This window comes from Podarcis melisellensis (genome assembly GCF_964234715.1).
Source record: "Podarcis melisellensis genome assembly, chromosome: 3".
Classification (NCBI taxonomy): Eukaryota; Metazoa; Chordata; class Lepidosauria; order Squamata; family Lacertidae; genus Podarcis; species Podarcis melisellensis.
Genome location: NC_138530.1, coordinates 8,265,165 through 8,289,178, shown reverse-complemented (window position 1 = coordinate 8,289,178; position 24,014 = coordinate 8,265,165). Strand labels below are relative to the sequence as shown.

Here is a 24,014-nt window from a genome sequence, read left to right as displayed (position 1 = left end):
TCTGTCTCCATTAACAGCCTAGCAGCACAATACTTCACTAGGTGGAGTCTCCAGACTGGGCCCGAATATAGTTCCATACAGAGCACATTGCAAGAATCAAGCCTTAAGGTTATTGTTGTTCTGTAATGAAGACAAAGTATCAGACCTTCTTCCAAGCTGCTGCAAAAGATGGGAGCCTAGCCTGTCAGGAATACAGCCATGGCTTGACAGCATTTCAGACTTTCCCATGCTTTTACTTCCATGAAGGAAGTACTTCCTTCATGGAAGTAAAAGCATGAAGGAATTACTTCCATGATTCTTTCCTTCCACCAGAACTTCCTTTTTTTAATTTTTTTTTTATTAAGTTTCATATTACCAAATTAAACACATCAAATCAATTAGTCCAAATTATAACAATACATATCATGTAGTCCAATTATTTTCCAAATTATAAATTTTTGTGGGGGGTACCCATGCTTCTTGATCGGCAGGAGTCCAATCCTCAACTGTTTTCTGCTACTTTCATATTAAGAATGATATTTCCAGACCCCTCTTCTCAATGCTTGTCATTCCTCATTTCCCTATCCTTTCACCTCCAAATTGCTCCGCAAGTAGGTTGAAAAAAACAACAACAGTCTTGTTTGTATTTCTGTGTGGACTTTGTACTGCTCTCTCGTAAATCCCAATAGTCCGAACAGTTCTGCTCGAGCAAGCCATCGCCATCTTGTCTTCCGATGAAATACAGTCCAAAAGCTCGCTCTTTAGCTTTTCCGACCTGTTGCATCTTAAATTAGTCTTTTTCCAGGAGGGCTGCCCCTTCCAGATCGCAATCTCATCGAAAATAATAAATCTTCGGCTCGCCCTCCCCAAGACCAAACCTTCCTGCAACCCAGGTCTCGTATCAAGTCTCCATTTTAACTGCGTCACAGAGAGAGCCCTTCTTCTTTCCAAGCCCTTTACAGAGTAAAACCTTTATCTTATTATTCCCACACAGTTTGTTTTCAGTCCCATTTGCCAATTAGTTGCTGTGACGGATCTTCTAAGAGGGAGGGTTATTAATTAATCACATAGAGGGGAAAAAGATAAAAAGTCATTCCCTCCCCCTTTCAGTTCCGTTGCACTCCAATCCACATACCAGCTTGTCTGTAGTAATTGATGTAATCTTCCGTCTCAGGCTTCTTCATTTCGGTGGTATGATTGTTAGTAGATCAAAGCCTCCTGCCTCTCTTGAAGCATGTGCGTTATCTTTTACCATTTTTTTCCCTTTAAGGAAGGCAACTAGTTTCGCTCCTGGAAATAGCTTCGGAGGAATTCCGAGATCCACCAAGGGTTGTGCACCCAGTGCCTCACCCCCTCCTTCTTCCGAACTCAGGGGTGATTTATGGCAACAGTGGGTGAAAACTGCATCTCTCCCCCCGGAAAGATGTTAGGGAGACTGATTTACTCCCCATAATCAGCCTCTAATTACCTCGTGCGGGCTGGATAGATGGTAATATCCACCATCTTCCAAGGCACCCCTAGCGGCCCCTTTTCCACCAGAACTTTCACCTAAGGTATGCTTCATTCCTGTTTGAAAAGGAATGGGCTGCCTGAATAGTGTGCCCAAAATCAGTTTATTGGCTTTCATCTAGTCCACTGCTGTGTTAAGACACTGATCTAGAGCTTGCACAAAATATTTTGATTCAGCTCTTATGTTATGGAGAAGTAGAGCTGGGTATCAGTATAGTCATACCCTGCTTCTCAAATGTAATCTGTTCTGGAAGTCCGTTCGAAAACCGAGATGCAGCTTGCGATTGGCTGGAGGAGCTTCCTGCACTCAAACGGAAGCTGCGTCAGATGTTCAAAAACCAGAACACTTACTTCCAGGTTTTCGGCATTTGGGAGCCGAAACGTATGAGTAGCAAGGCGTTTAAGAACCAGTGCATGACTGTATACTGATGGTACCATGCTCCAAAATTCCTACTGACCACTCCAAATGTCTTCATATAGATATTGAACAACATTGGGGTCAGAATAGTGCACGATGGAACCCAATAGCACAGGTGCCAAGGAGTTGAAGAACATTTCTCCAATGTTACTTTCTGCACAACTAGGTAGGAACAGAACTACTGTACCACAGTGCCTCTGATACGCTTCCCACACATTTGATCCAGGAGGATACCATGGTCAATGGTATCAAAAGTTGCTGAGACACTGAGTAAGAGTAGCAGTTTTGTATTCTCCACATCTCTCTCCCGATGCAGCACAACAAAAGCTGATTAAGTAGTAAAACCATTGAAGTGGATCCAGATAATCAGGGTCATTGAGGATCACTTGCAACCGCATTTAGTCTCATTACTGTGATTTGTATTATTACGGTGCTGTTCAGAACACACAGTCCTTTGATTGCCAATGGGTCGGCCCCCCCGGTTTCTTCTGTTCTGTATAGGCATCATTAGCCCCCAATGAAGCACACATGAAGAGTTCATCTACTTCTACTTCAGCCATATCATTGGGTGGGAAGTAGACATTGGTGGATCCAACTTTCAGCTGCTATAACCTCATTTTTCTTGATTTCTCAGCTGGTCCCCTGCTCAGTTGGTCCTCTGTAGAAAACAGATGTAGGATTGAATCCTGAAAGTATAGAGACCTCTTATAGTAATTCTTAAATTTTCTCCTGCCACCATTCAAAAACATTCTGGTTACTGATATAATAGGCTTAGACATGAGATAGACACCAGCACTAGAGACAGGACGATTTTTCAGCTAAGATGGTTGGTTTTTTAAAGGGATACTATGTGTAAGAATGTGGCTCCTTTAAGAGGAGGGCTGCAAGAAAGAAGGAGTGAAGAAGTATCACCAGAACAGAGAACAGCAACAGCAGCATTTTATTAATTATATGCCACCCAACTGACTTGGTTTCCCCAGCCACTCTGGGTGGCTCCCAACAGAATATTAAAAGCAAAATAAAAGATCAAACTTCAAAAACTTCCCTAAACAGGCCTGCCTTCAGATGTCTTCTAAAAGTCAGTTGTTTATTTCCTTGAAATCTTACGGGAGGATGTTCCACAGGGTGGGTGCAATTACCAGGAACGCCCTCTGCCTGGTTCTCTGTAACCTCACTTATCACAGTGAGGGAACCACCAGAAGGCCCTTGGAGCTGCATCTCAGTGTCTGGGCTGAATGATATGGGTGGAGATGCTCCTTCAGGTATAAAGGGCAAAGCCGTTTAGGGCTTTAAAGGTCAGCACCAACACTTTGAATTGTGCTTGGAAATGTACTGGGAGCCAATGTAGATCCTTTAAGACTTGTGTAATATGGTTCTGGCAGCTGCTCCCAGTAACCAGTCTGGCAGCGTGGTCAACAGTATCATATGTCTCTGAGAGATCCAGCAGGACCAGAAAACAGCTTTTGGAAGAAAGATCACCAGTGTTGAAGTGACGATTCTTCAACATCAACTTCATTGGATTGGTCATGTTTTTCAGATGCCTGATTATCATCTTCCAAAGCAACTACAGTGGTACCTTGAGTTACAAACGCCTCAGGTTACAAACGCTTCAGGTTACAAACTCTGCTAACCTGGAAGAGTTACCTAGAGTTAAGAATTCTGCCCCAGGATAAGAACAGAAATCGGCACAGCGGCAGCAAGAGGCCCCATTAGCGAAAGCACGCCTCTAGTTAGGAACAGTTTCAGGTTAAGAACGGACCTCCAGAACGAATTAAGTTCATAACTAGAGGTACCACTGTACTCTATTCTGAACTTAAAAATGGAAAGTGCAATGCTGGTGGTCAGCAAAAGAAGTTTAAAGACTCTCTCAAGGCAAATCTAATAAAATGTATAAACACCGACAATTGGGAAACACTGGCCTGCGAGCACTCCAATTGGACAACAGCCTTTGCCAACAGTGTCATGGACTTTGAAGGCACTTTGAACGCAGGCCGAAAGGGAGAAACATACTAAGAGGAAGGCACATTTGGCAAACCCTCACCATGATCGACTTCCTTCCGAAAACCGATGTCCCCACTGTGGAAGGATGTGTGGATCCAGAATTGGCCTCCACAGTCACTCACTGTTAAGACCGTGTTCATGGAAGGCAATCTTACTCAGCTCTGAATGATCGCCAAAGAAGAAGAACTATTATTGACATTTGGTTCTTAAAAGTTTCTGAAGACCCAAGAGTGATAGTTGCTGACATCAAACTCTAAGTGGCTTTGACCTCAGACCAAATTTCCTAAGCTCCATGGCAGCCAAATATTCCCACAACCCAGTCCAACTATTGGGGACAATCTGCTTCTGTATACCAATGAGCCTCTGGTTGTACTTATGGCTTCTTGGATAGTTCACCCACCTTAAAAACACATTTGTGTTGCCTCCCTCTCAGGACAGTTCAGTTATGGAGTCCCTTCTCCCAGACAAGTATTAATAACACATGGGCTATTAAGAGCACATTGAATTATAATATTCAAGCCTTAGCTTTTCTCCTCAGTTTTTCCTCTTTGATTCTTCTCCTCATGCCTCCTCCACTTCTAAACTGTTCAACCTTTTGAGGTGTGGGCTGAGCGCAAGTGGGAAGGTGCTATTTTGGAAATAGAACTTTTCCTTGAGATCTTTGGATCAAAGTCTTTATACTCTCTATCTCTCTGTGTATGTGTGTGCATGTGTGTATTAGTTCTGTGCAACTTGATTTTCAGATCAAAGCACCTCAAGCATTTTCTGTAGGAATAACCTCCCCTTTTTGCCAGTGCTTCGACTTCCTGCACTGTCTCTAGAGCTTGCAGCACAAAGTAGATGATATTGTGAGGCCTGTGAGTCTCATTGTGTTCTCTTCTGTTTTTCAGGGACGACTTACAGAAAGATATCCCAGATGATATCCCAGAGAATCCTTATATCTCAGCAGACCTTTTGTAAAAGATGCCTTCCCTTTCCTAACCAATCTGATGTGCCTAACATTCAGGAGATTAGCCAAGCATTTGCTGCAACCCAACAACTTTCTGTAAAGGAAATCTCCAGTTTCTTCCAATGCTTTGACCTCCCAGTTTTAATAACAAAAACAAACAAACAAAAAACTGTTGTGCCAATGACTTACTGTGTAATTTTTCATAAATGCAAACAGGAAGGAAGAGGTGATTTCTGTTTCTCATTTCTCTCTTGCAGGGTTGGGGAAAACCACCAAATGGCCTTGTGTGCCCAGGATTTGTTGCCTTCACTGCTAACAACTGTATTTTCCCAATTTTTCCTGAGGAACTGGAAACAAGGAAACAATAGCAAGAATATTAAAAGAACACAACAAATAGATTGCACATGAAGAGATACATAATTTGTCCTGTGCTTTCGACCCGGTGTTAACAAGGCAATTCCTTGAAGGAACAACTGATATGGAATGGAGGTAGTGGCCAGGAAGGTGGGGAAAGGAAATTTGCTCATGATCACCAAAATCCCAACACCCCTATTTTAGGAACCCAGGACACTTCAAGAGAGACATTTTAAGGAAAAGCAGGACATTCTGGTATCAAATAAGAAATTGGAACAGCTTCTGAAAATCTGCCACTGTCCCTGGAAAATAGAGACACTTGGAGGGTCTACAATATTTGTGGGAAGGAGGCTGGGCCCCCTCAATGTTGAGGGGTGGAGGAGGCCAAGCACGGAGCCGAGCATGGCTCAACTTCAGTGACCGGCTCCTCCAGAGCCCTTGACCTCCTACCAGACAGTGTGATGTCTCATGCACAAGTTGTACGTCGGGCCCCCTCAATCTTGGGGGCAACTTGGTGCCTCTCATGTGGGCCTGTATAGGCCATCAGCCCTCCTAGTTTTGGTCATATTATTCCACTCAACCAATTTTACAACCCACTGAATTCTGAAGATTTCATCAGGTTAATGCACTGTTCAGTATTTCCTTGCTTTGGTACAGTGTGTCTTCTTGAGTGGTTGCAGTCATGGACCACAGTACCCAAAGCAGGAAATAATATATAGACAGAAACTTTCAAAACAATAAGTGCTATAGAACCACATGAGTGAATACCATGCTTAATGATATGAATTTTACTTTCTGTTCTTTGAATATTATAGCTTTCTGAAGAATAATGTGCAATATATATGGTGATTAACTTTAGATTTTGTCATCATGTGTATCATGCAAGTTCATCCATGAAGAGGGCTTACGTGTCAGTATATCACGAATCCCTATAAATAGTTGGGCATTCAGAAGACACAGAACTCCCACCAGAGCATTCTGCCTCAGGTTTCTGCTCTTGCTGCTCAACTTGAGACCTGAGTCAAGCTTCAACAATGCAATTGCGCTGGCTCTTCATAGTTGCCCTTCTGTTTTCTGGGATGATCATGTTTTCTGCAGGTAAAACATACATTGAAATTAAAACATTCGGACATAAATGACAAAACAAAAAATGGGGTTGGAAGTCATGCAGTACCACCGGGTCCTCTCCATGAGGCAGACTGAAGGAGGTGCCTCCTATGCCATTGGAGAAGCGAGCAGAAATGGATGAGGAAGTTTCTGGTTTCCAGAGAGATCTCATGGGAACCCCTTGAGATCTCAGTGGCATGTGGAAGCTGCAGCTGCGCAACCCTAGTAAACTAGGCTGTGGTGGTGGCACACAGTATGGGATGCCATCTTCTCTTTTTGCCTTTTTGTGATGAAATAGGATGGGCTGCCCCTGTAAGGTAAAGGTAAAGGTACCCCTGCCCGTACGGGCCAGTCTTGCCAGACTCTAGGGTTGTGTGCTCATCTCACTCTATAGGCTGGGAGCCAGCGTTGTCCGCAGACACTTCCGGGTCACGTGGCCAGCGTGACAAGCTGCATCTGGCGAGCCAGCGCAGCACAGGGAACGCCGTTTACCTTCCCGCTGGAGCGGTCCCTATTTATCTACTTGCACCCGAAGGTGCTTTCGGACTGCTAGGTTGGCAGGCGCTGAGATTGAACGGCGGGAGCACACCCCGCCGTGGGGATTCAAACCGCCGATCATGCGATCGGCAAGTCCTAGGTGCTGAGGTTTTACCCACAGTGCCACCCGCGTCCCTTGGGCTGCCCCTGTACATAGACATATATTATAAATATAGGTAAAAAGGTAAAAGTAAAAGAACCCCTGACCTTTAGGTCCAGTCATGGCCGACTCTGGGGTTGCGGCGCTCATCTCGCTTTATTGTCCAAGGTAGCCAGTGTACAGCTTCCAGGTCATGTAGCCAGCATGACTAAGATGATATTCATAAGTATATCATATACAGTTAGTGCATGCATGCTGACTCTGAATTTGCTTACATGCAAATTTATTGAAATTCAATCAATTCTTCTTTGAAATGTCACACAGTGAATTGTATTTCTTCAGTTAGGTGACAATCCTAATTAAAATAAATATGGAAAATAAGGAAAATACTTTAATAATAATAATAATAATAATAATAATAATAATAATAATAATAAATTTTATTTATACCCCGCCCAGCCCCAGCCCCAGGCTCAAGGTGGCTAACACCCAATATAAAAACAATTGATTGAAAAACAACTTAAAAACAAGATTAAAATACAACATTAAAATATTAAAACATTAAAATGCAGTCTCCTTTCAGTGGAAACTCATATCAAAAACTTCTTTGGGGATGAAAACGTCAAGTCTTCACCAAGGCTCACTATCCAGACTGGTCCTATATGGGCCAGAAAAAATCCAGAGAAGACCCCCAAATACAAATTCAATCTCTGAAGGAGAAAGGAAAAAAGAAAGAGGGGGAGGGAGTCAAACTGATTCCAAGCCAAAGGCCAGGCGGAACAACTCTGTCTTATAGGCCCTGCGGAAAGAAATCAGGTCCTGCAGGGCCCTGGTCTAATGAGACAGAGCGTTCCATCAGGCCAGAGCCAGTGTTGAAAAGGCCCTGGCTCTGGTTGAGGTTCCTTAGGGCCCGAGACCTCTAGGGTGTTGCTATTTATGTACCTTAAGGTCCTCCGTGGGGCATACTGGGAGAATAGCCAATTAAGAATAGTGCACCAGGCAGTAGGGTCCGATTTGGTGACAGCCTGATTTAAAATAAATGTGGAAAATCAGGAAAACAATTTACAGCATTAAATCTCTATGCTATCTCACTCTGTTCATTTTCTCTCTTTTAGTCACTCTTTTAGTCTCTTTGTTGACCAGTCTTCCTGGCGACAAATTTATCTGTCTAAATTTATTGCCATTTCCCCCTCTTATAGGATCTAATGGAAAGGCTTGTAAACAAATGGGAGGCACTTGCATTGCTAAGGCTGCAAAATGCAAAAAATCCATCAGCAAAGCTGACTGTAGCAATGGTCAATAGTGCTGCGAGAAATGATGTGCAGTGCATGTTTCTTAACCTCGACGACCTGAAAAAAGAGATGGATCTTCAGTCGGGGAAGCCAAATAAGCTTATTTCTGCTGAACACAGATAAAGCTGTGTATTCCTCTCAATAAAAACATGTCAGAAATACAGGTGTGAAACTCATTTTTAAAATAGGTTTTGCAAGATATGATTCCATCCCAATTACATTTTAGAATGTTCTTGATTTTTCCTGCTCAGCTTGGAGCTTTCTCAAAATCCAAGTGACAATTGTTGTGGTCAAGAAGCTTCCAACTGCATTTTGGATTAGCTGTCTTAGCAAAATAGTTTTCAAAGGCACTACTGTAGTCCAGTTTGGAGACTCTGAGAGTGCGATTGATCATGGCCAGTGTTTTGATCCAGACAAGACCATGGCTCAAAGATGTCCCTATGCACCTGATGTCACTTCTATCCCCAGTGACACAGCTGGATCCAAGAGGCCCCTTGAGCTGGTCTGAGAGGTTCAGCCATATCCAGAGATGAACTCCATGACCTTGGCTAGATGAATACTGAGACAGGGGCAAAAAAGGATCAAAGACTCCTGAGCACCAGAATTGCATGGAACTCATGGTTCTCCCATGCACACAAAACCACTTCTGTTTACCAAAGAAGCCAATAATAATAATAATAATAATAATAATAATAATAATAATAATAATAATTTATTATTTGTACCCCGCCCATCTGGCTGGGTTTCCCCAGCCACTCTGGGCGGCTTCCAACAGAAATGAAAAATACACTAAAATGTCACATATTAAAAACTTCCCTGAATATATGGTATTTATTCCACCAGTATCACTCAGGAGTCTGAATCCCACCAGTATCACTTAGGAGTCTGAATCCCAATTTACTGCAAAGCATCCAGATCCAGTAGATCCAGCCTATCTTCTCTCCTCCCGCTGCTCAAAAACTCCATTTTCACCTGACTGAGTTCTAATTTAGACCCCTTTCCAGTTCATTCACAATTCAAGGCACCAATGTAGCACATTCACTGATTCTCCTCAAGTGCAATGAGCATTGTCAGGTTATGGGCAAACCTTCACCAGAGGCTTCTTATTGAGAAGGCCAGGTGATGTCCTGTCCAGACTGGACATCTAAACGTACTGCATCCATGTTGTGGAAGACACGAACCTTTAAATCCTTGAAATAATTGGAAAATATATCACAGCATGCTTCAAGGACTTCACATGGTCAGGCACCCCTTGTAGGCTCAAGAACAGCAGTTGTCACCATTAGGACCTCGGCCAGTTTTGGCACCCCACTCTCCATTGCAGCCAAATATTCCCACAACCCATTCCAGCTACTGGGGCCAATCTCCCACTGTATCCCAATGAGCCTCTGGTTGTACTTGTGGCTTCTTGGAAAGTTCCTCCACCTTAAAAATAAACAAAAACCTTTTGTGTTGCCTCCCTCTTGTTGCAATGGAGATCTGCTCTCTCACTAGTACCATGAACTACTTGTGAGTCGGGTTGAAGAAAGAATCCAGAAAGTTTATTTACTGCAGTAAAGTGTTTCAGTGGGATTGATTCACAAAGGCTGGAACCCCACCCCAGAGCAGGTGTGCGTGTGTGTATTACTTACAGGTTTATTCCACAAAGCATTAAGACTTCCTTCAATCATGTGCATCATTACCTCATTCCAGGAACTGTCCAAGATGTCATTAGCAAGAATTTATTTAGTTACATTCCATTTTAGTGCGCCTGCGCTTCTAGCATAAGCATATTCGTATTCAGGTCATATTCATTAGCTGACATCACTCAACATTTACTGTGCATATGCATAACTTTCTCATGGATACATTTTGTAGCAAAAGCTCTTGTGGTTTGTAATGTGTATGCTGTGAACTTGCGTGTGTAGCTGTGTGTATGGCTATTGTGTTTTCGTGATAAGTGTTTTAGCTCCTCTCTTCCCATGGTGGGGGCTCCATGGAAAGTGAAATGCTTTCTCATCAATTTCTTAAAGCGATAGGCTACTATAAGTTCCTTTTCACAGTCACACACAGGGGTCCACATTATCACAATTTTGGGGGCCTTGCCCCTCCACAATCCCCCATTTCAAGCTACAATTGTTGAGGGTGGGGCTTCCTCCCACCAGTGTCAACTTGACAATCCTGGGCCACTAGATGATACAGCAAAAATAATTGCCTCGTTAGCCACCCTATTTTCACCCAAAGGGGTGTAAATGCTATTGCCCTATTTGGATTGGGGCTGCTGGTGCTTGTGCTTGGGGATTTGGAGGGTGGGACCAAGGTAATAAAACTCTTTCATCCTCTAGGAGCAAAATCTTTCCACCTCCCTGTATCCTGAGCCTCCTTTTTTATTATTAATTTTTTAAAATAATATTTATTAACAATTTAAACACTACAAAGAATAAAAACAATACAATACAACACAAAAACACTACACAACACCAACACATTTAAACTAACAAAACAAAACAAAACAAAAAACAATTTAAAACACATCAAATAGTTTCAGTATCATATCTTTCATTCACTTATTTCTGCGACCTCCTCACACCTCCCTTTTTGTATTCCACTTCTATTAACTGTTTCAGCAATTCCTTTCCATCTTTCTCTGTTTTCTATCCTATAATTATCTTAACACATTCTAACCTTATTTTTTCCTTTGATACTCTATTAATCTATTTATACTTAATTCCTTATAACATTTCTACTAAAGCCATATAACTTCATTCCAACATTTTTCTAACATTCATTAATTTTGCAGTATTTCCGTAAATAATCTTTAAACTTTTTCCAGTCTTCTTCCACCGACTCTTCTGCCTGGTCTCGGATTCTGCCAGTCATTTCCGCCAGTTCCATATAGTCCATCAACTTCATCTGCCATTCTTCCCGGGTGGGTAAGTCTTGTGTCTTCCAATACTTCGCAATGAGTATCCTTGCTGCTGTTGTTGCATACATGAAAAATGTTCTATCCTTCTTTGGCACCAATTGGCCGACCATGCCCAGGAGAAAGGCCTCTAGTTTCTTCAGGAAGGTATATTTGAATACCTTTTTCATTTCGTTATAAATCATCTCCCAGAATGTCTTAATCCTTGGGCATGTCCACCAAAGGTGAAAGAATGTACCTTCAATCTCGTTACATTTCCAACATTTATTATCGGGCAAATTGTAAATTTTTGCAAGCTTGACTGGTATCATGTACCACCTAGAAATCATTTTCATTAAGTTTTCTCTTAGAGCATTACATGCCGGAAATTTCATACCTGTGGTCCCTAACTGTTCCCAGTCAGCCATCATTATGTTAGTATCCTGAGCCTTCTTAAAACAACCCATGTGGTCACCAGAACACTGTTTGGAAGGGGTGTGGTGTCGCTATGGAATTTGCACAATGTGGTGGACATCCCCTCCCATTCTCTTACACCTGATGACTCCTCAAGCTTCCCCTTCTGCATAGAACAACCAGCTTTGGGTCTTGTTGTAGCATTGGGTCGTTGTCTCGTTGCCCGTGTCCTGACCCACTCCAGGGAGGGGCCAGACTCAGGGGTTCCATTGGTGCACTTTTAACCTTAAGTCAGAGTCTGGGTCCTTAGCACACGTCCACGTGCCTTCAGACCTTCTTATGACAAAACAGTGAATCCTGGAGGAACCTCTGCAACTTTTAACAGGATGATAAATGGACTTCTCCAGTGTGGTGCCAGTGGTTCGTCCTTCAACTCCTTCACCCCAATCCTCGTCACTTGGCTGGGACTGGTGTGTTGCTTTCAAGAGTCCTATATGGGGCTCAATCCAGAACCCACTTGTGGAGAGAAGACAAAACAGGAGAGAGAGAAATACTGCACTTGTTTTCGTAATGCATTTCCCCCTCTACCAACCCACTGTCAGTTGTACAATATGGACCGCCAATGTACATATTATAAATACCTGTAACATCAGTTGTGAGTGAGTGAGGGGCATCCTAGCTTCATGCAGGGAAGACTGGAGTGTGTGAGTGAGGAGGGTCCCAGCTTCATGAAGGGGAGACTGGGGTGTGTGAGTGAGGGGGGTGGGTCCTAGCTTCATGCAGGGGAGGCTGGGGACAAAGGGGAGGCCAGCCTGTTGAGCGCCCAGGGTGGCATTGAACTGCTCCTCCCGGTGCCACGTGCGCGCAAGATGGAGTGGCTTAGCTGGCACTCTCCCGCGTGCTCTGCTTTTGGGGCCAATCAGCTGTGGGCAGGGCGAAGGCCTAGTCTCATTTTCTTCACATAGGCCGACTTTCCAGGACCTGGGAAGCCCAGTAGAGGATGGGGCAGTAGGGAGGTTCATAAAAAAACTTTTGTTTGAAAATGCCTGCTCCAGAGGTCTTACCTTAAAAAAAAAAAAAATTATTACTTTTCCAACAATTTAAACACTACAAAAAAGAAGAACAATACAATACAATACAAAAACACTACATAACACTAACATTAAACTAACAAAACAAAACAAAAACAGTTTAAAACACATCAAACAATTTCAATATCTTATCTTTCATTCACTTATTTCAACGACCTCCTCACACCTCCCTTTTTGTATTCCACTTCTATTAATTGTTTCAGCAATTCCTTTACATCTTCCTCCGTTTTCTATTCTATAATTTTCTTAACACATTTTAACCTTATTTTTCCCTTTAATACTCTATTAATCTGTTTATATTTGATTCCTTATAACATTTCTACTAAAGCCATATAACTTCATTCTAACATTTTTTTAACATTCATTAATTTTACAGTATTTCTGTAAATAGTCTTTAAACTTTTCCCAGTCTTCTTCCACCGACTCTTCTGCCTGGTCTCGGATTCTGCCAGTCATTTCCGCCAATTCCATATAGTCCATCAACTTCATCTGCCATTCGTCCTGGGTGGGTAAATCTTGTGTCTTCCAATACTTCGCAATGAGTATCCTTGCTGCTGCTGTTGCATACATAAAAAAAGTTCTATCCTTCTTTGGCACCAATTGGCCGACCATGCCCAGGAGAAAGGCCTCTGGTTTCTTCAGGAAGGTATATTTAAATACCTTTTTCATTTCATTATAAATCATCTCCCAGAATGTCTTAATCCTTGGACATGTCCACCAAAGGTGAAAGAATGTACCTTCAGTCTCATTACATTTCCAACATTTATTATCAGGCAAATGGTAAATTTATATAAGCTTGACTGGTGTCATGTACCACCTATAAATCATTTTCATTAAATTTTCTCTTAGGGCATTACATGTCGTAAATTTCATACCTGTGGTCTATAACTGTTCCCAGTCAGCCATCATTATGTTATGTCCAACATCTTGTGCCCATTTAATCATATCAGATTTCACCATTTCATCCTGAGTGTTCCATTTCAACAGCAAGTTATACATTCTTGACAAATTCTTGATTTTTGAATCTAACAATTCTGTTTCCAATTTTGATTTTTCCGCCTGGAAGCCAACTTTTTTGTCCAAATTATATGCCTCCATTATTTGATAATAATGGAGCCAATCTCGCAATTTATTTTTCAATTTTTCAAAACTCTGCCATTTTATTCTGTCTCCATCTTGTTCCAATATTTCCCAATATTTCGGCCATTTGGCCTCCATATTGAGTTTTTTCTGTGCCTTCGCTTCCATTGGTGACAACCATCTTGGGGTTTTCTTTTCTAACAAATCCTTATATCTTATCCAAACGCTAACAATGCTTTTCTAACAATATGATTTTTAAAAGATTTGTGTGCTTTTACCTTATCATACCACAAATATGCATGCCAGCCAAAAGCATTATTGAAACCTTCTAGATCCAACACATCTGTTTTCAAGAAGCAGCCATTATCTCAGCCAGCAAAAAGCAGCTGATTCATAATACAGTTTAAGGTCTGGCAGGGCAAATCCACCTCTTTCTTTGGCATCAGTTATTATCTTAAATTTTATTCAAGGCTTCTTGCCCTGCCAAACAAATCTGGAAATATCTTTCTGCCACTTCTTGAAACAATCCATCTTATCCAAAATTTGCAATGTTTGAAACAAAAACAACATCCTTGGCAGAACATTCATTTTTATCACAGCAATTCGGCCTAACAATAACTTCAAATTTGTCCATATTTCTAAATCCTTTTTCACTTCAATCCAACATTTTTTCATAATTATCCTTAAATAAATTCACTTTTGTTTGAAAATGCCTGCTCCAGAGGTCTTACCTTACTAAACTAAGGATTATATAGCTATATCTGAAATTTCATGCATATCAGTTAATATCTTGACCCTGCTCCACAGAACTGAAATTTCAGCCTAAAAGATATAGGAAAACAGCCAAGTAAACAGCTATTTTCATGGAGGAGGTATGAAATGGAGGTATGCCATGAAAGGGAGATAGTGGCCAGGAGGGTGGGGGAAGGAAATTTGCTCCTGATCACAAAAATCCCAACTCTCCTATTTTAGGAGCCCAGAACACATCAATAGCCCAGGACACATCAAGAGAGACATTTTAAGGAAAAGCAGGACATTCTGGTATCAAATTGGGACAGCTTCTGAAAATCTGGGGCTGTCCCTGGGAAATAAGGACACTTGGAGAGCCTACAATATTTGTGGGAAGGAGTCTGGGCCCCCTCAGTGTTGAGGGGTGGAGGAGGCCAAGCACGGAACCGAGCATGGCTCAACTTCAGTGACTGGTTCCTCCAGAGCCCTTGACCTCCTACCAGACAGTGTGATGTCTCATGCATGTTGCACGCCGAGCCCCCTCAATCTTGGGGGCAACTTGGTGCCTCTGATGTGGGCCTGTATAGGCCATCAGCCCTCCTAGTTTTGGTCATATTATTCCACTCAACCAATTTTACAACCCACTGAATTCTGAAGATTTCATCAGGTTAATGCACTGTTCAGTATTTCCTTGCTTTGGTACAGTGTGTCTTCTTGAGTGGTTGCAGTCATGGACCACAGTACCCAAAGCAGGAAATAATATATAGACAGAAACTTTCAAAACAATAAGTGCTATAGAACCACATGAGTGCACATCATGCTTAATAATATGAATTTTATTTTCTGTTCTTTGAATATTATGGCTTTCTGAAGAATAATGTGCAATATATATGGTGATTAACTTTTGGGGTTCTTCTTGGTGAATAGATTTTGTCATCACATGTTTCATGCCAGTTCATCCATGCAGAGGGCTTACGTGTCAGTATATCACGAATCCCTATAAATAATTGTGCATTCAGAAGACACAGAACTCTCACCAGAGCATTCTGCTTCAAGATTTCGCTCTTGCTGCTCAACTTGAGATCTGAGTCAAGCTTCAACAATGCAATTGCGCTGGCTCTTCATGGTTGCCCTTCTGTTTTCTGGGATGATTGTGTTTTCTGAAGGTAAAACATACATTGAAATTAAAAACATTCAGACATAAATGACAAAACAAACAAACAAAAAGGGTTGGAAGTCATGCACTACCCCCGGTCCCATCCATGAGGCAGACTGAGGGAGGTGCCTCCTATGCCACTGGAGAAGCGAGCAGAAATGGATGCAGAAGTTTCTGGTTTCCAGAGAGATCTTATGGGGGCCCCTTGAGATCTCAGTGGCATGTGGAAGCCGCAGCTGTGCAACCCTGGTAAGCTAGGCTTTGGTGGGAGCGCACAGCATGGGATGCCATCTTCCCTTTTTGCCTTTTTGTGTTGAAATAGGATGGGCTGCCCCTGTACATAGACATATATTATAAATATATTTTCATTAGTTTAAAAGCTAACCCGAATTTCTAGGACTGCTATTATGCAATGGTTATATTGAACCTGGGACATTGAACCTTGAAGAGAGAAGTTCGTTCCTTAGAAATCCAGGCCTCAATGCTCTGGCACTGAGCTATGGCACTTCTCTGTAATGGATGCTACATTGAACGCCTCAGGGTCATTCTCCCCCCCCCCTCTTGCCTGATCACAGTTCTTAAGAGAATTGATGAATTGTTCTTCTCCAACACCTCCTCCACTTGCTTGCTCTTTCACATTCTTCTACCTCAAGGAGTGTCTCCACCCCCATTGTTCAACCCGGACACTGAGGTCCAGCTCCAAGGGCCTTCTGATGGTTCCCTCACTGCATCAGTTTAAAGGTTATTCCTGTTAAGGGAAGCTTTTGATGTTTAATAGGTTATTGTATTTTAGTGTTTTGTTGGAAGCCGCCCAGAGTGGCTGGGGGGACCCAGCCAGATGGGCAGGGTATAAATAAATTATTATTATTATTATTATTATTATTATTATTATTATTATTCCAAATATCTAGGCCTGCTATTGTGCAATGGTTATACTGAACCTGGGGTGTTGAACCTTGAAGAGAGAAGTTAGTTCTTTAGAAATCCGGACCTCAGTGCTCTGGCACTGAGCTACGGCTCTTCTCTGTAATGTGTGCTAAACTTAGGGGCTCTGGGTAATTCTTTTTGGTAATTCTTTTGAATTTTTCTACTGCACCACCTTCTCCACTTGCTTGTCTTTCACAGTCTTATTACATAACATTCTTAAATCTCAAGAAACAACATGTTGTAATAACACCATATAGGTAAATAGAACCACGTTTTCCCCCTTGAGGATGTTTCCTCTAAGACAATATTCATAAGTATATCATATACAGTTAGTGCATGCATGCTGACTCTGAATTTGCTTACAAGCAAATTTATTGACATTCAAGCAATAAAAGTCACACAGTGAATTGTATTTCTTCAATTATTTGAGAATTCTAATTAAAAGAAATATGGAAAATAAGGAAAATACTCCCGTCAACTAAGAATAGGCAACTGCAGTGCACCAGGCAGCCCAATTTAAAATAAATGTGGAAAATCAGGAAAACAATTTACAGCATTAAATCTCTATGCTATCTCACTCTGTTCATATTCTCTCTTTCAGTCACCCTTCTCTCTTTGTTGGATCAAACTGCCTGGGAAGTCAGAATCTCATTCTCTTTATTTATCTGTCTAAATTTCTTGCCATTTACTCCTCTTACAGGATCCAAAGGAAAGGCTTGTAAACAACTGGGAGGCAAATGCATTCCTCTCAGGCATAAACGAAATTGCAAGACTAACGGATACATTAAATCTTCCGACTGTGTCCGCTCTTACGTGTGCTGTGTGAAAGGAAAGACTTGTAAACAACAGGGAGGCAATTGCATTTCTGAGGAGGAAAAATGCCCGAGCAACAAATACATCAGCAAAACCGACTGTGACAATGGTAAAGTGTGCTGCAAGAAATGATGTGGAGCTCAAGGCCAGTGCATGTTTCTTATCCTCGACTCTCTGAAAAGAGAAGGCTCTACAGTTGGGGAAGCAAAGAAAGCTGATTTCTGCTCAACACAGATAAAGCAGTATATTCCACTCATTAAAAACATGTGAAACTCATTTTTAAAATATCTGTTAAAAGATTTGAGTCCATTCCAATTACATTTTAGATTATTCCTGATGTTTCCTGCTCAGCTTTGAGCTTTCTCAAAATTCAGGTAACAATTGTTGTGGTCAAGAAGCTTCCAAGTGCATTTTGGATTAGAATCCAGAAAACTTATTTATTGCAGTAAAGAGTTTCAGCATGACTGATTCACAAAGGTTGGAACCCCACACCAGAGCCCGGGGTGGGGAGTTATAGGTTTATTCCCCAAAGCATTAGCATCCAGGAGATTAGCCAAGCCTTTGCCGAAACTCAACAACTTTCTGTAAAGCAGCAGCTAGACTGGTGACTGGGGGCGGCCACCGAGACCACACAACACCGGTCTTGAAAGACCTACATTGGTTCCCACTATGTTTCCGAGCACAATTCAAAGTGTTGGTGTTGACCTTTAAAGCCCTAAATGGCCCCAGCCCAGTATACCTGAAGGAGCGTCTCCACCCCCATCGTTCTGCCCGGACGCTGATGTCCAGCGCCGAGGGCCTTCTGGCGGTTCCCTGTGGAACACCGTCCCATCAGATGTCAAAGAGATAAACAACTACCTGACATTCAGAAGAGATCTTAAGGCAGCCCTGTTCAGGGAAGTTTTTAATGTGTGACATCTTAGTGTATTTTTGGTCTTTGTGGAAGCTGCCCAGAGTGGCTGGGGAAACCCAGCCAGATGGGCGGAGTACAAATAATAAAAAATTATTATTATTATTGTCAGGGGTTCAGAAGGAGAGACACAGGAGGAGGAGCAAATGGAGAGTGAGGAGGAGGAGTACGAAGGGGGAGCAGGCAGTGACAGCGGCCAGAGTCACTCCACAAGCCTCTCTAGCGAATCGGAGGACTCACAGAAGGGAGCGCCAATGGCCAGAGCGAGGGGGGTTCCAGGGGGGAAGCCCCAGGAGGGAGGGGCCAGCGGGGAGTTCCTGAGCAGCAGTTGGAAATCAAGACCAGCTTCCCCACCAGAGCGCAGTGGGGAGGGGGAGTCCCAGGAGTCGGGACCAGTGCTCTCACCACCAGCGGGAGGAGAGGAGTCAGGTTTGGCAACGCCCACATCAGGAAGCGGGGAAACGGTCAGAAGGAAGGTCACCGGCTGGGCGCGCGCACCAAGTTCAAATGTACAGGCGAGCGGCACAGCAGGGAGTCCTGACAGGGAGCCAGGTCCTAAAGCCCGCCGGAAGGAAGGGCGAGACTCAGGGGGGTCAGCGTCAGAGGAATCCAGGAAGGAGGTAACTCCAGAGGGCAGAAGGACCCAGCGAAGGAAAGAGCAGCGGAGGAGGTGGAGCAAGGCAAGAATCTTAAACTGGTGTGGGGTCAGCAGTGAGTCAGAGGGGACTTAGCCGGTCTAGCGTCAAGACGTGGGTCTGCGCGCCCAGAGCTTGGAAATGGAAACTAAACTTCAATAAAGACTTTTGTATATAATATCCACTGGGCGTTGGTCCTCTGTGAGCTGGGACTTAGCGGCAGCCCTGACAATTATTATTATTATTATTATTATTATTATTATTATTATTATTATTATTACTATTATTATTATTATTAGAAATCTCCAGTTTCTTTCAGTGCTTTGACCTCCCAGTTTTAATAACAATAATAATAATAAAACTGTTGTGCTAATGGCTTACTGTGTCATTTTTCATAAACAGGAAGGAAGAGGTGGTTTCTGTCTTTCATTGCTCTCTTGCAAGTTTGGGGAAAACCACCAGATTGCCTTATGTGCCTGGGATTTATTCCCTTCACTCCTTATAACTGTATTTTCCCCATTTTCCCCGAGAAACTGGAAACAAGGAAACAATAGCAAGATTATTAAAAGAACACAACAAATAGATTGTGCATGGAGAGATGCATAATTTTTCCTGTGCTATCGACCCGGTGTTAACCAGGCAATTCCTTGCAGGAACAACTGCCATGGAATGGAGGTAGTGGCCAGGAGGGTGGTTGAAGGAAATTTGCTCCTGATCACCAAAACCGCAACTCTCCTATTTTAGTAGCCAAGGACACATCAATATCTATCTGAAGGAACGGTGAGGTTTTCATGCTCTGAGAGCATCCACAAGTTGGCTGCTCTCGCAACTTTAGGAGATTTCATAACAAAAACAAGCTGCTGAGTCAGATCCATATTCCATCTAACTCAGTATTGTTTTCATTTTTCTTTATTTGTTTTATTTAATGCCCCACAAAAGTTCCAGGGCAAGTTAAAAGATTTCAAAAATATGCCCCCTTTCTGGAGTCATCCTAGGCACTTCTGCACACAAGGCATGTGGGCCAGGTGAACCCACTGTAGGGGTCTTCAGCCCCCTCAATCACATCCCCTCCCAAGCTATATATAACCCACCCATCTGGCTGGGTTGCCCCGGCCACTCTGGGCAGATTCTAAAATATATGAAAACATAATAAAACATTAAATATTGAAAAACTTCCCTATAAAGGGCTGCCATCAGATGACTTGAGGTTTGGATAACTCCATACCCTCCAACGGGGGTGCCAGGTTGAATAAAATATTGTGGGGGCCCAGGTAAGCTCTGCCCCACGTCGATTGATCACATCTGCTACGCAGGCTGAGACCCTATCTGCCCACGGACTGTCTTGCCAGAGTGGTGCATGCTCTGGTTATCTCCCGCTTCCCGCTTGGACTACTGTAATGTGCTATATGTGGGGCTACCTTTGAAGGTGACCCAGAAACTACAACTAATCCAGAATGCGGCAGCTAGACTGGTGACTGGGAGCGGCTGCCGAGACCACATAACACCGGTCTTGAAAGACCTACATTGGCTCCCAGTACGTTTCTGAGCACAATTCAAAGTGTTGGTGCTGGCCTTTAAAGCCCTAAATGGCCTCCGTCCAGTATATCTGAAGGAGTGTCTCCACCCCCATCGTTCTACCTAGACACTGAGGTCTAGCGCCAAGGGCCTTCTGGCGATTCCTTCACTGCGAGAAGCCAAGTTACAGGGAACCAGGCAGAGGGCCTTCTCGGTAGTGGCACCCACCCTGTGGAACGCCCTCCCACCAGATGTCAAACAGAACAACTACCAGACGACATCTGAAGGCAGCCCTGGTTAGGGAAGCTTTTAATGTTTGATGCATTACTATATTTTACTGAAACCCAGCCAGATGGGCGGGGTATAAATAAATTATGATGATGAGGATGATCATGATACAGTGCACACAAAGCATTTGAATGGGAATGATCATTAACTTTTTTTGGGGGGTGTCATCCCTCAAATATTTTATTGTGGGCAGCGAAGTCCCATCAGCCCTAAGGAGTTGACTCTCATGCCCTATAGCATTTCTCTGATGACAATGCTATAGATACATTCTAAGGAAAAATGGGACATTCTGTTATCAAATAAGATATTGGGACAGCTTCTGAAAATCTGGGACTGTCCCTGGAAAATAGGGGCACTTGGAGGGTCTACAATATTTGTGGGAAGGAGGCTGGGCCCCCTCGACGTTCAGGGGTGGAGGAGGCCAAGCACGGAACCGAGCATGGCTCAACTTCAGTGAACGGTTCCTCCAGAGCCCTTCACCTCCTACCACACAGTGTGATGTCTCCTGCACAAGTTGCATGCTGGGCCCCCTCAATCTTGGGGGCAACTTGATGCCTCTGATGTGGGCCTGTATAGGTCATCAGCCAAGTGAATCCTGAAGATTCCATCAGGTTAATGCACTGTTCAGTATTTCCTTGCTTTGGTACAATGTGTCTTCTTGAGTGGTTGTAGTCATGGACCACAATACCCAAAGCAGGAAATAATATATAGACATAAACTTTCAAAACAACAAGTGCTATAGAACCATTGAGCTGAATGGTACTTTCTGAATGGTACTTTTTGTTCTTTGAATATTATGGCTTTCTGAAGAATTATGTTCAACCTATACGGTAATTAATTTTTTCGAGTTCTTCTTGGTGAATAGATTTTGTCATCACGTGTATCATGCCAGGTCATCCATGCAGAGGGCTTTCGTGTCAGTATATCACAAATCCCTATAAATAGTTGGGCATTCACAAGACTCTCACCAGAGCATTCTGCCTCACTAATCTGCTCTTGCTGCTCAACTTGAGATCCGAGTCAGGCTTCAAGAATGAAATTGCATTGCCTCTTCATGGTTGCCCTTCTGTTTTCTGGGATGATTGTGTTTTCTGAAGGTAAAACATACATTGAAACTAAAAACATTTGGACATAAATGACAAAAAAAAGTCATATAGTATCACCTGGACCATCCATGAGGCAGACTGAGGTAGATGCATCAGGTGGCATAATTCAAGGGGCCCCTCTATGGGCACCTCCACAGGTGCCTCCTGTGCCACTGGAAAAGCGAGCAGAAATGGCTGAGGAGGCTACTGGTTTCCAAAGAGATCTCATGGGGCTCCCATGAGATCTCACTGGCATGTGGAAGCCACAGTTGCAAATCCCAAATTAGGTAGGCTTTGGTGGTGGCACACAGCACTTGATGCCTTCTTCCCTTTTTGCCTCAGGTGGTGAAACAGTATGGGCCACTGATGTACATAGACACATTTCATAAATACCTGTAACATCAGTTTAAAAGTTACTTCGAATATCTAGGACTGCTAGATGGGACTGCTATTTTCCAATGTTTAGATTGAACCTGGGATGTTAAACCTTGAAGAGAGAAGTTTGTTCGTTAGAAATCCAGACCTCAATGCTCTGGCACTGAGCTATGGCCCTTCTCTGTAATGTGTGCTAAACTTAGGGGATTTGGGTAATTCTTCTTTTTGTCCTTTGCCTGATCACAGTTCTTAAGAGAATTGATGAATTTTTCTACTCCACCACATTCTCCACTTGCTCGTTTTTCACAATCTTATTATTTAACATTTTTAAATCTCAAGAAACAACATATTGTAGTCACACCATATAGGTATATTATAAATACCTTTAACACCAGTTTAATCAGCATTCCAAATATTTTGCGCTGCCATTATTCAACAGTTATCTTTAATCAAAAATTCCTTGTTCAATCGAATAATTGATTGCAGGATTTTAGCACAACTCTGCTGTCATTCATAGCATTAGAATGCCCTTTGAAACACTAAGTAAACCTTGAAATTGTTGGGCCTTACAATATGCTCTACTACACTGAGGAATTTTATTTCTCCTTCCAGCTCTTTCCCATCAGCTTTTTTATTAATCCGCAAAATATATATTTTTGACAGTTCAGCAATATTTTGTTGATTCCTAGGAGAGCCAGTGTGGTGTAGTGGTTAAGAGCGTTAGACTCATAATCTGGTGAACTGGGTTCGCGTCTCCGCTCCTCCACATGCAGCTGCTGGGTGACCTGGGCTAGTCACACTTCTCTGAGGTCTCTCAGCCTCACTCACATCACACAGTGTTTGTTGTGGGGGAGGAAGGGAAAGGAGAATGTTAGCCGCTTTGAGACTCCTTCGGGTAGTGATAAAGCAGGGTATCAAATCCAAACTTTTCTACTCTTCTTCTTCTTAGACAAGGGCAGATTGTTCTAGCTTTGTTCCAATCCTCATAGCTTCTTCTTCTTTTCTACTTGATAATTAATATTTCTATCTTGTCAATCAATTCATAAAGGCTCTCCCTGAAAGGCTCCCATAAAGGCTCAAGGTACCTGTGGACCTTGAGATGTTTCTGGAATATAACTCCCTTCATGGGCTTTGCTGACTGTGGGTGACAACAACATCTGGAGCTAGGCCCCATATTTTCCCATCTCCAGAGCCTTTTTCAGCTTGAACCCACCAGGGCTCAGGTCCAGCACCTCTCAGGTGGCTGCCATTCCCGTTATAACTTATAAGAGAACAAGGGAGGCATTTGTGGTGAGTTCCGGCACCTCTTTTCCTAGAAAAACAGCACTGCGCATTCCTAAGCTAGATGAATCAGTTAAATATTTTTAATCATATAAGAATAGAGCATTCCTCTTCAGAAGGCAGCATTTTTTAATTTGGGGAAAAAGTCCTTGGGAATGTTTTCTCTAAGTCTAAGACAATATACTAAGTACATCATATACAGTTAATGCATGCATGCTGACTTTGAATTTCCTTACAAGCAAATTTATTGAAATCCAATCAATTCTTCGTCTAAAAGTTACACAGTGAATTAAATTTCTTCAATTGGGTGACAATCCTAATTAAAATAATTATAGAAAATAAGGAAAATACTTCCATCAACTAGTAATAGGCAACTCCAATGCACTGGGCAGCAGGGTCCAATTTGGTGACAGCTCAATTTAAAATAAATGTGGAAAATAAGGAAAACAATTTACAGCAATAAATCTCTCCATGCTATCTCACTCTGTTCATTTTCTCTCTTCCAGTCACAGCTTCTCTCTTCATTTGATCAGCCTGCCTTGCAAGTCAGTATCTCATTCTCTTTATGTATCTGTCTAAAATTCTTGC

At 42.6% G+C, this 24,014-nt stretch overlaps 1 long non-coding RNA gene across 1 annotated transcript; it reads right to left on the bottom strand.

Annotated features, from left to right (window-relative positions):
• Positions 1-10,957: 10,957 nt before the first annotated feature.
• On the bottom strand, positions 10,958-14,101 carry LOC309366079. Its single transcript, XR_014166476.1, has 2 exons — positions 14,038-14,101; positions 10,958-11,180 (listed from the first exon to the last, which is right to left on the bottom strand). It is a non-coding gene; the product is annotated as an uncharacterized lncRNA (long non-coding RNA).
• Positions 14,102-24,014: the final 9,913 nt, after the last annotated feature.